This window comes from Oryzias latipes, chromosome 16 (genome assembly GCF_053564925.1).
Source record: "Oryzias latipes strain Hd-rR chromosome 16, Olatipes_Hd-rR_3.1".
Classification (NCBI taxonomy): Eukaryota; Metazoa; Chordata; class Actinopteri; order Beloniformes; family Adrianichthyidae; genus Oryzias; species Oryzias latipes.
Window position 1 is genome coordinate 14,163,082 of NC_136252.1, and position 15,538 is coordinate 14,178,619.

The 15,538-nt window shown below is 40.1% G+C and overlaps 1 long non-coding RNA gene across 1 annotated transcript in view; it reads left to right on the forward strand.

The window, feature by feature from the left end:
* LOC144984532 (uncharacterized) overlaps positions 1-9,882 on the forward strand; it is a 34,535-nt gene extending 24,653 nt beyond the window's left edge. Inside the window, exon 3 of the long non-coding RNA XR_013648293.1 lies at positions 8,697-9,882. This is a non-coding gene — a long non-coding RNA (uncharacterized LOC144984532). The remainder of the gene's footprint in view (positions 1-8,696) is intronic.
* The last annotated feature ends 5,656 nt before the right edge of the window (positions 9,883-15,538 follow it).

Below are 15,538 nucleotides of genomic sequence, written 5' to 3' on the forward strand. Positions count from 1 at the left end.
AGCACAAGGATTAAAGTGGGGTGTAGGTAGCACAAAAATAGTGATTTGGGGGGATTAATGTTGAAGACAAAAAGGGGACGAACAGCATTGTCCAATCATTCACTTTTTGTGACAACAAATCTTCTTCCTCTGTTTCAAATAAGTTTCTCTTCTTCATTCAGCTTAGAAACGGTCGTCTCTGTTTCGTATTCATGCTTTTTTGTTTTTGGAGTGCTGAGCAAATATGGCAACCTTGCACTGAGAGGACCCCGAGAAGTCTTCACAGAAGTTCTGCACTTCAGCTTCTCGTTCAAGAAGAAATGTCCCGGCTAGAAGACAAAGAACTTTGTTCTTGCAACCTTGCATGCCAAAGCGACTGCTGCTGTAAGTCCCAGACGCATTTGTTTGAATCAAGATGCTGCTCCTATTGTTTACTTCTCCACAAAGCTAGTTTGCTGGGTTGCCAGATAAGATCACTGATCTTTTGCAACTGTCACGTCAGTGAAAGTCGTCTGCTTCAGTTGATGGTCTTAATGTTTCTAAGAAACCTTTTCATCCAAAAAAAAAACTCCATGAGCAGAAATGTGAGTGAAGAAGTTAATAACTTGAAATGCTTTTGAAAAGCGTGTGGGGATTACAGAGCGAAAGCTTCCAGGGATGATGGGTAGTTTTCTTCCAAACCTATTAGATCTAACTGTAGCAGCTGAAATTGCATGACTGCAAGCGCAGGTTGTTTTTCTGTCAAGGCAACAGCTCACATAATTTGACACACTTTTGACGTTGCTAAGTTGCAGCTTAGTTCTGAGTGAGGTTGTTTTAGACACGTTGAATTATGGATGTCCGAAAACTTTAAAAGTCCAAAAACTGGCAAACCAACATGGGCTTTCCATCAATGAGGAAGTTCGGGGAGAAGATGCTCTACAAATCAGAGGATTTTTTTGGTAACAGACCTTACCTTTAACTTAAGATAAAAATGCTTGCTTTTAAAGGAAGGAAAACGATCAAACCTTGAAAAATCAGTTTGTACTGATTTCTTTTTTATATAAATGCATTGTATCTAACGAGCTGCTTTGATTGTTGGAGCACTATAAGAAGATTGTTCACATGAAAAGATAAATGAAAGGCAATGAAACTATAATGCACCCTTTCTGTTAAGAATGGCTTTCTGTGGGAATCTGCTGCATTTCTTCAGCTCTGAATTAAGGTTGACATGGAGCATGAAAAAAATGTTTTTTCCATTTAACTTCTTGCCTTAATCTAAAAACATGATTGTGAAGATTCAATAGAAGGTAACTAATGCAATTCTGCTGGAGGGGCTCTGGAGGTGGAGGGTTGCTCACTGAGGGCTGTCCAGTCTCTTTCTGTCCGGAGCAGAAGCTTGGTTCGCATAGCCGGCAGTAGGTTGGACCTGTTCCCAGTACATGTTCGACTCCGGTAAGGCTGCCCTTTATCACCGGTTCTGTTAATAGTCTTTATGGACAGAATTTTTTTGGATGCGGCATTAGGCAGTCTGGTTTGGGGACCACAGGAGTTCCTCTCTGTTCTTTGCAGATGATGTTGTCCTGTTGGCTTCATCGAGCCAGGACCTCCAGCATTGAGGTGGTGTGCAGCTTTGTGGTGAAGAGGGCTGAGCCAGAAAGCAAAGCTCTGAATTTACTGCCTATCTTTGTACCAATGCTCACCTATGGTCATGAGTTCTGGGTCATGACCGAAAGAACGAGGTCCCGGATACAAGCGACAGAGGACCTTGACGCAAGTAAGAAAAAATTTCAAAAAGCTCAGGAAGAGAATGATCAGTTTCTCCTCCGTGTTTGTTTGGAACTCCATCTGCTGATCATGTTTTCAGCACGTCACGGCCTAAAGCTGAGTTCCTGATTAATGGTTAATGCCACGCGTCTTCTCTGCCCAAGATCCGATTTTTGAGCTCTGGATACGCTGCTGCGACACGGTCCCAGATGAGTGTTCAAGTGAAAAGTTCTGGCTCCTGGGAAAAAACTTTATGCAGAACAGGTCCAGATTTGGCCATCCTACTTTGGTCAAGTCTGGTCAGTGCAGTTAGTTCAAAAAGCTGCAGAGAATAGTTCCAAATGTCCTTGGTGAAAAAAGGTTACTGCAACAGGGTCAAGCATCATGATTATTTAAAATGTCATGGGAGCGATGAGGACACGTTCCTGGAGTGTGGTTGTGTGCGAGCTGGCTCATGAACAAGCGTGGCAGTGGTTGAGAGGAGCTATCATAGCATGGCCTTAAAGTCACATTTAATTGGTGTATTCCCTCAAGTAAATAAAAAAGGTGACATTTTCTCTTTGGTGTCTGGACCGGAATGCTAAAAACCGATGGGCTGAGGTTCCTGAAATGTCAAGGTGGAATAATTTCCATCACATACTTTGCCAGCTTTTGTACCTTTCCCCGGCTCTGATTTGGAAGACTGGGAAAGGTCATCGGCACATTTGACTTATTTTGTGTCAACATTTGGTTGAGGATCAATGACAGCTCTCCGTGATCAAAGATAAGTAGGACGCTGCTTTCGTTCACTCTGTTCCTGGCGCAGACAACTTCTCTGCTGGATCCACCGATACATTAATTCTTAGATGTCGAATTTCTAAGTCCTTTTGCATCATCCGTGGTTGTGCTGCTCTCCTGCTCACGCTCAACAGACACTCACACACACATGCACAGACTGAAAGCCCCTCTGGCGCAGTAAACAACTTTAAGCACCCAGGAAAACAAACAGATAAAAGCACCCCTTTGACATGAAAACATGACAATTTCCCTCTAAGAAGCCCTCAGAAAAATAAAATCCTCTGAGAGAGAAAAAGGGCTTTACTGGCAAGAACAGGCACCGCTGACTAAATCCATGTTATTTATCATCTGCCATAGCTTTGTGGCCAGCTTTAGGGCCAATACTCCTTGAATTACCTGCTGCAACATCAAAACACTCCCATGTAACCATTCAGCTATTTTGGGCCTCAAAGCATCTTAGCCGAGGGAGCTTGATGCTTGTCCATTGGCTCTCAGTGAAATGATTCGGGAAGGCAGGACTGCAAATCTTTAAAGCACTCTTGTCTTCCTTCCCTCATTTTGTCTGCGTCTGTGTGTAAAAGCGTTTAAAAGCATTTTAGATAATGCTAATCAAATCCAGTGTGATCAGGATTTGATGGCTCCACAGACAAGGATTGTCTTTTTCTAGAAAGGACTCAACATTTGTAACAGAAGAGACACATCTTTGTCTAAACCCTCCCTTGTTTTAGGATTTGGGACTTAAAAGTGGAGGTTTTTCTCAACCTCTGATATCCTAAAGGTTGATAATCTATGTGGGCTGCTGTATACGTTTGTCCGAGTGTGAGCTTAAAGTACAGCTTAGCTTTCTTCAGGATTTTTGTATTTATTTAAACGGAATAGCCACTGCATCTGATGATGTGACAGACTGATCAAAACACATTTTCAAGCCGCACGCCAATGAAAGGCAGAGATTAGACTGTGCTGTGGCTGTCATGGAAACATGGGAGGAATAAACAGGAGATTAGGAATAAAACAAGACAACAACAGAAATCCATAAACTCAACAATGAAATGATGTACACTGCAGGAACATCTGCATGATTTCAAACATTTTAATTTAAAGATCCACTCTGACAGAAAATGTTTTCCTGGTGTTTTTAACATGTTTTTATAGCATTTTTCTCATGATGGAAAACTTACATAAAGAAGATTAAGCCTACAAATTGAATTTCTTAGTATTTCTTTATTCAAATTGTTTACCAAAGGGCTGAAACAAACCAAAAGTATTAAATTGTTTAAGCTGTATGAATTACATATAAAATATCTTACAGTGTTAATCCCAATAAGTGGGAATCACAAAAACAGGTGATTTTTTTTTTAGCCCCATTTTAAGGAAACAGCTGGGATAATAAGAAATATTGGCAGTTCAGGTCAGTTTTCCTCTTTGTGGTACATTTTCCTTCCTCGTTTTCAAAAGCAACTCTCCAAATGGGCAGCTCTGAGATTTTTCCAAACAGTTTGGTTTGACTCGGTTATTATTTTCCTTCTCACAGCGCTGTGTGTCAAAGGAAGTTTATAAAATGAAAGTGCGGAATTCATTAGAATTCCCCATTTGAAACTACTGTGAGGGACTCTTTCTGTATGAAAGAAAAATTAAGTTTACTGTTGACCACACGTTTCCCCCAGGCGCGATTACATTTTAATTGTTTGAGTTAAAATCTAGAGCTGCTGCTTTCATAAAAAATATAGGCTGAGAGAAAATGTGAAGAACAGAGTTAAAATAAAATAAAATAACCTCATTTCCTGTTATACATTGCAAAAGTGACTTAGTTTACAAGAAGGCCTCCTCTTGTAAAAAAAAATCTGTTCTGCGGAATAAAGTAAAGAGCAGAATCCTCTAAAACTAACTTGTTTTATACCTCCACTCAGACTCCAGAGCACTATGGATATCCCTCTAGATTAATGGACAGCAGTCAGCCTTCCCTCATGTAACCCTTGTGCTATCTTAGATGACCCCACCACGTGTTCTCCCTACCATGACAAAGGTGGATAAAGGTGGAAAGATTTTATGTAATCCATGGACACCAGTGAAGATCACAAATCATTGAAGAAAAAAGGTTCAGAGCACTGTCTAGTGGGTCTAGATGACCCAACTTCCAATGGTAAAGTGCCTAGGAAAGCACAAGGGTTAAAGTCCCACTCCGATTTTCTCATGATATATTGGAAAAAACGTACCTAGTGGTCTTTCAGTTATGATAACAGAACAGCTTTTTAGGCAAAATCGAGTTTCTGCAGAACGGCAGAAATTCACCTCTGCGTTGGGTGAAGGGTAGTGTAGAGCAGTATTTTTCAACCTTTTCTGAGCCACGGCACACTTTAACCTTAAAAGAAATCCTGCGGCACACCAGCATCCAAAAATTTTAAAAAAAGGAGAAACTCATAGTCTGTATTGATCTACAGCCCCTCCCTCCACAGTCTCACATGCATTTTTGAGATGATTGTTGCAGACAAAGCTGGAAACTGCAGCTGTTTTTTTCTAAAAGATGCAATAAAAGTTAAGTTAGAAGATTTAAAAACAGTTTGAAGTGTGTTCGTTGGTTTCAAGACGTTTAACAACAGATCTCCTTGTGCGCTGTCACTCTCACAACCCAATGCATCATGGGAGATGTAGTGCATAAAACGGCCGGCGGAGATCGCGTCTCTGAGCTTCATTGTTTTGTTCACTTGTTCCACGGTCTGATACCGGATTCTGTGGAAAGCTACACCGCTAAAGACGAGCTTTAGCTGGTATTTTTGTTAGAACTGAGCGACTTTACGAGCTAAATCGGGACAAGGAAGTGAAGACTTTAACCACTTCTGATTGGTCAGACTGATGACATGTGATTACGCCTCCAAGAATGATTGGTGGAGACAGTTAAAGCGACGGGACTTTTCCAAAATACAGCCGGAGCTGCAGCTGAATCGTGGTAACGTCATTCTTATCAAAATGTCTTTAATAAAATAAAATAAATGCAAAGAAAAAGTATTTTACGATCTTTTATATTCCTAACTCCTCAGTGTTTTATCAGGGCCTGTTTGGATGAACAGAGAGCTGAAATCCTGGAGATGGGAAATGTTGTTAAATCAGTTAATGAGGGCAATTTCCCACGAAACACTTGACCATCTCCCACGGCACACTAGTGTGCCGCGGCACACTGGTTGAAAAACACTGGTGTAGAGTCATCCCACCCCCACTTCCTATCACCCATCTGTTTACATTCTCCATACAGGTTACAGTTTCTTACAACCCCAACCTAACATTATCAGTGCAACAAAAATGGCGAGCAATATCTTTAGCTTTACAGTCTAGAGTCGGATAGCAGCTCAGACGAGGAAAACAAAGACGTACATGGATCTATTTGTCTACAAATGAATGCATCAGAATGGAGCTGAGCAACTAGCATATCATCTACGTCAGTGGTATCCAAGCCTTGGGCCACAAACCGGTACCAGTCTGTGTGCCACTTGGTAGCGGGGCGCAGTCAGAAAAAAATGCATGCACGCATTTAGATTATTTCAGTTCAGTTTATTTTCTAATACTGATGGAAGTTTTATTTTGGAAAGCTACAGGATTCCATTCACCACCTCTGTCTTAACGCGTCAGGTGACTTTCAGCAGCTGCTTGGAATGCTAAATTAGTAGCCCAAAGCTAAAAAGCTCATGAAAAACAACCCAAAAACTTATTTGGAAAGTTTTCTTTGGGAGAAAAGAGCCAGTGAGGAACCAGAATAAGAGTCTTCCACTTTAAAGAAAAATAAAGCTTCTGTTTACAGAAAAACAGGTGTTTTCCTTAACATGGAGATTTATTGAAACAGTTGTTCTCACGTACCGGAAGTGGCTTTGCTCTGCCTGATGCAAAACGACTGATTCTTGAATGATTTACATATGTAGATAATAAAGTCGAAGATGCGATGGATTCACGTTTATTATTATATTTACAATGACAGTGTCATTTTATTTTTCACAGAGAATGAAACTCACAAAAAGGAGATTAAAGGTGAATGTTAAGAAACTTTAGCAAGAAAATGTTCCTGTGTTAAAAATAAATACACAATGAATCAGGATTTATGTAAAAACAAAACATAAAAAATAAGATGTCCCTCTTTTTTATTTTATTTTTTTTACTTGTCCTGTCCAACAGTTGAGCAAACAGATGAGAGCTGAAAGCCTCTTGTGTTGGACATATTTTACTTTTACAACATGGGGTTATGAATCTTTTGACACAGTAGGTGTATATTTGAATAAACCCCTTTTATAATTTATACAAAAATTATTGCAGCAGACGGAAAAGAAAAGGAGGGAAGAAGAGAGAGAGGTGTTAGAGAGAGGGGGGTAGGAGGGTGATCATAGTAGTGTGTGTGTGTGTGTGGGGGGGGGGGGTGGTAAAATAATAAATCATAATAAAGCAAAAAGTTGCTGGATGTTTATAATCATTGCGGTCAGGTTCAGATGTAAATCACATCTAAAAGGGGCGGAGCCTGTCCACACACACACACTTAAATGGTAGAAACATACCTGTTGGCTCCGAAAATGTTCACATACATACAAGTAAACATGGACATAATTTAACTAACTTTCACACACGCCACGCATACTTATGCATTCAGACCAACATTTAAAAAAATTCACTCCGTCACCCAGACTATTTGTGCAAAGGTGAGACAACACATGTGCTCGAGTGAGTGTCTATGTTCTTCTGAGGTGGATGATGGAATGTAAAAATGAGGGAGAGTGCCCGGTCATCCCCACACCAAGACCCTCGCTGCAGCAGCAGTGGCTCATGGTCTTGCTAGAGAGCGCATGCCTGCGCGGAGAGAGGGCCGCAGAGGGCCAGGAAGCCAGCACCCAAGGGACACGGGCTCTGAGCCTGGGTTGAGTTCTCAATGTAGCATTCAATGAAACAAAAAACAACAACCTGTAGTGTCGCTTTTATTTAATTTTTTACAAACAAACAATTTTCCTTCATCAATTGCTCGTCAACTACAAATGTTTTATTTTGAAACTACACTTCTTGTAGTATCATTTTAATGTGAAAAATAGGTTTTTCAGAAACCGGAAGCTAAAAAATATTACTGACCAACTTCAGCCCCGTTCGGACCAGTCTGTGAAAAATATTGTCTGACATTAAACCGGTCCGTGACCTGAAAAAGGTTGAGGAAACACCGCTACAAGCTTTTTTAAATGCTTTGCTTTTGTCTGCTCCTGATTCATGGTTTGAAAAAAGAAATGCCGGTACTCAGAAACGGAAATTTGAGCTTAATTTTCTTCATAAATGTCTTCCATCATGAGAAAAATGCCACTCAAAAACACCAAAAACGCACTTTTGATTTAAGTGAGTTGTTAAACATTTAAGTTTGAACCAAACCTAATATAATTGAGCTTTTTCCAGAAAGCACTTCTTTGTGAAATGGGACGAGCAAACAGCTGCTGTTTTCGGAAAAAAATGAAGTCGATTCAGATTTTGATGTTTGAACTGTGTCCAATTTAAAAAGTTCTAATTATATTGAGGACATTTACTCTGAAAATTCATGTGCGCAGTGCGATCATGGGTGACATTTTCTCGTGGAGTTTTGCTGCAGTTGTTAAAAACAACTTACTACTTGTATAAAAATCCATCAGCTCTGCATAACAACACTAAACAAACCAATTAAAGAATCCTCCACGGCTGATATTTACCCCGCAATAAATAATCAGACGGATAAACAGCCCCCAAAATTAGCTCCAAATAGCAGAAGGGGAACATCTCCTCTTTAAAAAGGAGGGTTTCATCAACTAACAAGGGTTTTAACGAGCTCTGACTGTGAAACCATGAGGGAGCTGATGGGTTTCTACCAGTCTGAAGGTTCAGATTCTGTTAACAGATCATAAACATGTTCTGTTTTCTAACAAAAATATATATATATTCGTTATGTAATTCAAAACTCATGCATAAGACTTTAATCAGAGGATAAGTCAAGCTCAGCAAAGACAATCTTTTTTTAATGAAGCTGTTAAAGATTCTACAAAGTGAATTCACGAAGAAACAGTTGCTGATAAAAGCCCCCTCAGCGCTTTTAGACATATTAGAGTGCAAGTGTAGACAGAGGCTGAAAGACTCCAGTTATTGGAAGAAGTTGTATCAAAGATTGGGAGGCTCCTCTGTGTGCTTCTTTTTCTTTTGTTCTCTTTTTCTACCAGCAGTGACCGCTGGGATGAGAAGAACAGCAAGTTGTGCCTTGAGGCACTTCAACCACTCCCATCTCCCTGGTGGATGGCAGCCATTTTGAAACAGCCCGGCTAAATCTGGTGCGGGGTGATTTGAAAGCTCCGGGGGACTCTGCCGCTACTCCAGGCTTTATTGTAGGCATTTCCCTCATGACATTAAGGCAATAAGAGAGCTGATATTGAACAATGATCTTCTCTGTCATCTGGATATTGGCACATAGTTGTGAAGTAGCGCACATGTTATTTCTTTATAGGCAGAAAAGTATCTGATGTATTTACCGTTTGCCATTTTTATTTTTTTCAAATATCTTTTGATGTTTCCATTAATTTATAAAAGGCATGCAGTGCATTTTATAAAATGTCAATCTTGTATGTTGCTTCTCCTCCTTTGGGGTTGTTCTCTGTTTTAAGCTGCTTTATACTCTGCCAGAAGCAAGTCTTTTGTTCTTACACGCAGTGCTGTAAGAACAAGAACAAGAGTCTGTTAGGCCAAAGCATTTCATACTCCAATAAAAGCTTGAGTGCAGAAGATCTCGTAGGGTTTCTCCATGGCGGCTCCACTCACAGTCAGCCAGCAACGATACTAGCCCTTGTGCTCTCTTATGGGGTCCAGATGACCCGATCCTTACATTGACGTGTTATTCCTACCATGACAAAGGTGGATAAAGGTGGAAAGATTTCATGTAATCCATGGACACCAGTGAAGATCACAAATCATTGAAGAAAAAAGGTTCAGCGTACTGTCTAGTGGGTCTAGATGACCCCACTCCCAATGTTAAAGTGTCTAGGATAGCACAAGGGTTAAAAGCAATGAAATTTGAATTTTTATAAAGATCGTGAACCATCTCTATTTCACCTGTAGTTGAAATGAGGAGAGTGACCTCTGAAGCCTGTGAAGCTACGTTCACACCCTCTGCAACATGTGTTCAAACCATCACTTCTAATGAAAAGTGTATGTAAATGTGCGTAAATCTGCTCGTTTCAAAACTTGTTTTTACAACCATTTTGGGGCTTTACGTAGAAAAAGCGTGAAGCAAATTAAGCAGGTCCAACTTTGACCAATCAGGGACTTAGAATTGGTAGTAATGTATGGATGGCATCTCTTTTAATTCATGGAAGTGCCAACTGTTTGAAATTTGATCATAGAGGAGAAATTAATAATTGTGGTTTACCCCCCCCCCTTCTATATTCACCCTCCTATCCCCCCTCTCTAATAGCCCTCTCTCTTCTTCCCTCCTTTCCTTTTCCGTCCGGTCGCACACACAAGATTTTGATTAAAATGAATAAAGTTTGGCCTCATATTATAATGGGTTTATTCAGACATACATCTGGTTTGTCAGAAGATTCAAAACCCATGTTGTTAAAGTAAAATATGTCCAACACAAGAAGCCCTCAGCTGTCATCTGTTTGCCCAGCCGTTGGACGGGACAAGTTAAAAAATAGATTAATTAAAATTTAAAAAAATGTAACAATTGTGGTTTGTGCGCGGCTAGAATTATATGACACCAAGTCTTTCATACATCAGAATAGAGCCTTGAAGGAAAAAGTCAGGAGCAAAGTTTGCTAGATTTGTACCACTTCCATATTTCGCACCAACCCTCTTCCAATTGTACATTGCCCAGATGCACTGGTAAACAAAACGCAAAGAAAAAGAAGAAGAATGCACATGCGCTTTTGGACATGCATCACTTCTTCGTGTGATGATCGTAGCATTAGATTTTCTTCATCACTTTGCTGCACATCTGCATGATGCCTTTCTATTGGCTGTCAACAGATAAGTATTTAGGGGCCCTTAACATAGAAGAAAGTAAAACTGTTGCTTTTTTTCCCAACTTGAATGAAGACATAAACATATAGTGTGTGTGGAATATAGACTGGAAACCCCAAGGTCACGGTGGAGAAACGCCTCCAAAAGATTACTGTGAACCGACTTAATCAATATGCCACAGACTCTCTATATGGCTATTTCATCATAGACTGCTGTATAATAGATCTATCTTTAGTATGCTTATTCAGACTTAAATCAGTACTCTTCATTCATTGGTTGCAGACACAATGTTACACAACTGAGTAAACCGTATCCTCTTGGCGATATCACAGCAGCATCCTTTTCTCTGCTGTCAGCAACAGGGATGATGGGAGACCAAAGAAGAAAGTGTCATTCTGGGGGGTTGTAGGGCCCTTTCCTTACGGTTCTGCTCCTTCTAATTCATCACACGTGTGACAAGTGGAGGACAATGTTTTTAATTGCTCCAACCTTCGGTGGGCCACAGGGACCAGACCGAGCACGACTGCATGTGTGAGGCAGACGGGGAATATGCAGAGGAACTTTGTCCCAATGTGTGCATCTGTGAGCTTTGAGGTGATGTCCTATTTGTTGATAAGAGATCATTAAAAATGATCAATTAAGATTTTATCCATATTGCCTCAAGGTTTATGCCTTATCTTAGTGTGTGCAGCTCAAAAAATCTAACCATTGTGGGTAAAATGAAGGGATTTGTCACTTTTGGAAACCCCCAAATGCTGCGCACAAGAGGCCTGTTAGTGCTGTTCAAGTGCGTTAGAAAAATCAGAGCGCAGTTTATGTGGACATTCTATGGGCACTTGCATATCGCGTGGACACCCAGTGCATGCCGCATTTGTGTGATCTCACTAACAACTAGTGAATGGCGTAAGACCATCGTATGACAGCATCACCCGTACGTCATAAGTCCGTGTAACTAACATTAGCCTTACAAATACTTCTCATTACACATACCCAATGCATAACAATGGTACGTTCCATTGTAATGATGTTCCTTAAAGGGTCTATATCATGCCTTGGCATTGTCTCTGCATTTTACACACGAAAAGCAACAACATCTAAACTTTTGCAAAGATGGATGTGTGTATTGTGGAGCCTTACAAAAGTATTTAGCAGATCCCCGCCTAGGGGCGGTGCTGTTGGTGCAGACTCTTCTTTGAATGGGGGGGGGGGGGGGGGTGTTCCTTACTTATCTATGTCGCAAGGTGAGGGTGGATTAGGAGGGGCTGGTGCTCAGAGGGCAGGTTTTTAGAGGGCATACAGTGATCCCTTGCTATAACGCGGTTTACTTTTCACGGTTTCGCTACTTCACGGATTTGCATCGTGCATTGTGTTCTGCATTCTGATTGGCTAAAAAGTCACTCCGCCTCTTCTCTACCTGCGCGTCAATAACGTTGCAGTTTAATATGTACACATACGTAAATCAACTTGCCAAATTTACATTACGAACGTGCAAATCATCATGCAATTTAGAGTTCCTCTAAAACCCATAGAAAAAAGAGCGACAACAACTGCCTATCACTATGTTCTTCTCCCGCACAAACACACCTGCACCGCGGGCTTCAAAAGAAGAAAACACTGCAGAGTGGAGTCAGGATGCAGCGGCTCAGTCTGAACAGCAGTGAAATACACCTGAGTCACTATTTGTCATTATCATTATAAATTTTTTCCCGTTTAATCCAATTACTTGGGTCGCGGTGGGCGGTCCTAATCTCTGCAATTTGAAGCCTTCTGTTCACATTGATGATTAAAATTATTTTTTGACAGTACAGAAGTTATTTGTTGAAAAAAAACGTTTCTGAAGTACTTTTATTTGTGAAATAAATGCTTGAGCCTGTAAAGTGGTTTGTTCTTTCTTTTCAATGTATAATAGAGTATTTAATTGTATAATAATTGTAAAAAAAATAAAGGTTTCTACTTCATGGATTTTGCTTATCACGGGTTCTTTTTGGAACGTAACCCCCGCGAAAAACAAGGGTTTACTGTACTCAGAAATGCATGAATGGATCAAAATATCACTTTGGGGTTGTTTATAGGGAGGAATGAACATCTGAAGACACTTAAAAGCTCAAAAAGTTGATTTTTCATGATATAGGCAAGACTCACCTGCGCATTGCCCACAAGATGCGGTCGCTCCTTTCTACCCTCCAACCCAAAAACCTGCAGCTCCCGTATTGGTCAATTCCCCATGTGACTCAGGCATTGAGTGAGTGAAATACCCTATTTTCCGCAGTATAAGGCACATTGGCCTACAACTCATATCAAGCAAGACAAGAGTCAGAGGTAAGAGTCAGAGGTAAGAGTCAGAGATAAGAGTCAGAGATAAGCCCATCAGTCAGTCAGATTTTATCTGCAGTAACTCCAGAACATTAGCCACAATACAATTTCTCATTCACAATAGTTGTAACTCCAAACCTTCACTGATACGGCTAAAAAAAACATTAATATGACTTTGCCTACTCTTAGCCGTTTTAGTAACATAAAAAAAAAACGTAGTCCGACACTGACATTAGTTATGTTACGGACATCTTAAGTTCTTCTATTATCAGACACGGTTGTGTTTTGCCATATACCTTACATTTCTTAACGATACAGACACTATGAACTTTATTGAACTATTTGTTACGTTAGCTTATTCACAAAACATTGCGACTCGTCAAAACCTTTCGCCGTGTACCTCTCAAAATCACTTTAGCATAAATAAAATTCCAACCAGAATAAATCCATATATAAGGCGCATAGATTTTTTTCAAATTAAGCCTTCTAAGTGCTCCTTTTAATACATAAATAAGGTACATTTGTTCATTTTGTGAAGTTCTTTTGCAAGACGAAACCAAAAACAGATGGGTGCCTCCTTAAAGGTGCTTTGACACTAAAGAAACTGCACCTGACACATCCCCCCCCCCCCCCCCCCCCTCCGAGCCCCCATCAGGGCCCCTCGCTAATGAAACCGGTGTCTCTCACACTTGTACGCTCTGGCCCTTTTCCCTAATGAACCCTACCTCCGACTCATTTGCATCTTCCTAAATTAGCTTGATAATTTTAAGGTGATTATGTAAATTAAACTGGCAATAGATGAGGAATTCTGACATGATAGGAGATTTTTTCCCCATCCAAAACCCCCAAAGAGCACCATTATAAACTTTACATTGTTCCAAAAACAGGATATACACAGGACATTTTCAAAAATTGAAATTAGTTTGAATTTTAATTGAACTCAGAGAATAATTTAGTGCCTGGGTTAAAAAAAACCAAAACAAGTCCATTTAGCTGCTTTTGAATCCTCACCCTGGTTTCTTGCCAGGGAGCTCAGTGAATCATTTTAGTCCATTAGCTTGCAAGAGGAAATTTGAGTCACTGAATATGAAACAAATTAGCAATTTTGTTTTAATGTGTTTAGAGTCAGGAGGCAGCGTGTGTCATTCCCTTCATCGATGCCCTCTGGTTTTATTCATCTGCAGTAATAAGAGACTGAAGCCCTCATACACTAATAATCCAACCATGGATTATTAATTAATATGTTCAAAGTACTGTCAGACTCTAAGCCCGACCACCACAGCAACTAGCGTGAACTCTGTAGCCCTCTCCTCTCTAGTATTCACACAGGGCTGTTGGTGATTAAACGGAGATGTTTTGAAAGTTTCTGAATTCAAGGACTTACATGCATCTTAAGTGGCAGCATTGATCGCTAAGACGAGGATCTTTTTTTTAAATTTTTTTTAAAGTGATAAAAGTTTAATCTGTTTTTTTTTTCCTTTTTCCTGTTTCTTTTCACATCTGATATCAATTTAGCAAAAAGAGAAGATCGCATTCGGGTGCTCAAACAGCCACTTCCAATGAGAAGTCTATGTAAAACGTGCACATATCCCCATGTGCTATCCTATGACCCCACCCTTACATTGACGTGTTCTCCCTACCATGACAAAGGTGGATAAAGGTGGAAAGATTTCATGTAATCCATGGACACCAGTGAAGATCACAAATCATTGAAGAAAAAAGGTTCAACGCACTGTCTAGTGGGGTCTAGATGACCCAACTCCCAATGGTTAAGTGCCTAGGATAGCACAAGAGGTTACACAAGCTTCGTGGTTCAAAAGTCCCACATACTCTAGCTACACAAGTTTTCACGACTGTTGTAAAATGCATGATCACTGATCATTTGTAATAGTTGAACCTGGTCAAACCTTGACTATTTTGGGACTATGATTTGGTAGAAACCTTTTTAGCTCACGGTGGTGCCAACCGTTTGGACACACATCATGGAGGAGAAATTAATAATTGTGGTTTTTGCCTGGCCGGAATTTTATGACACCAAGTCTTTAATATATTGGCAAAAGAGCTGTGAGATTCTGACATTTTCACCATTTCGAAATTTCACACCAAGCCTCTTCCAACTGTCTGTGGCAGATGTGCACCAGTAAAAAGTAGGAAAAAAAAAAAAGAAGTCCCACCCTGCTTGTCCAGTGTGAACAACATAGGCAGCATGCGTGTTCAAGAAACTGTGTCTATAGCGTGTTCTTAAATGCACGTCGCATACCCAGTGTGCCTTCTTTTCCCAAAATGAAATGTTATATCTAACACAATTATTGTTCCCTTAAAAAAAAAAAAAAAAAAAGGAAAATTCTACCTGTGTTCAGTGGAGGGCTTACGCAAAAGACCCAGAAAAATGTCTATAAACCACACAAACAGTAGTGCTATGTATTTTTGTATGCATTTTTTTCCATATCCGTTTGCAGCAATAGTTTTAGTTCTTATTTTGTTGCACAGTCATTTGTCACAAAAACCTACTTTTAGTGCTTCTTAATTTCTTGTAATCAGTTTGTTTTGTCCTTAAAAAGCCACCAAAGCTTCTGCTGAAGCAGCACAATCCGGTAAATTAAAGCTGAGCTTTAAGAAAAACAAAAAAAAGGAATGAGTATAAATGGTGGGTTTACATTCATCAACTGAAATCAAAGCTAGTAAAGCTAGGTTTAATGCTCTTTAGTTCTCATATGCTACACATTGTTTCATT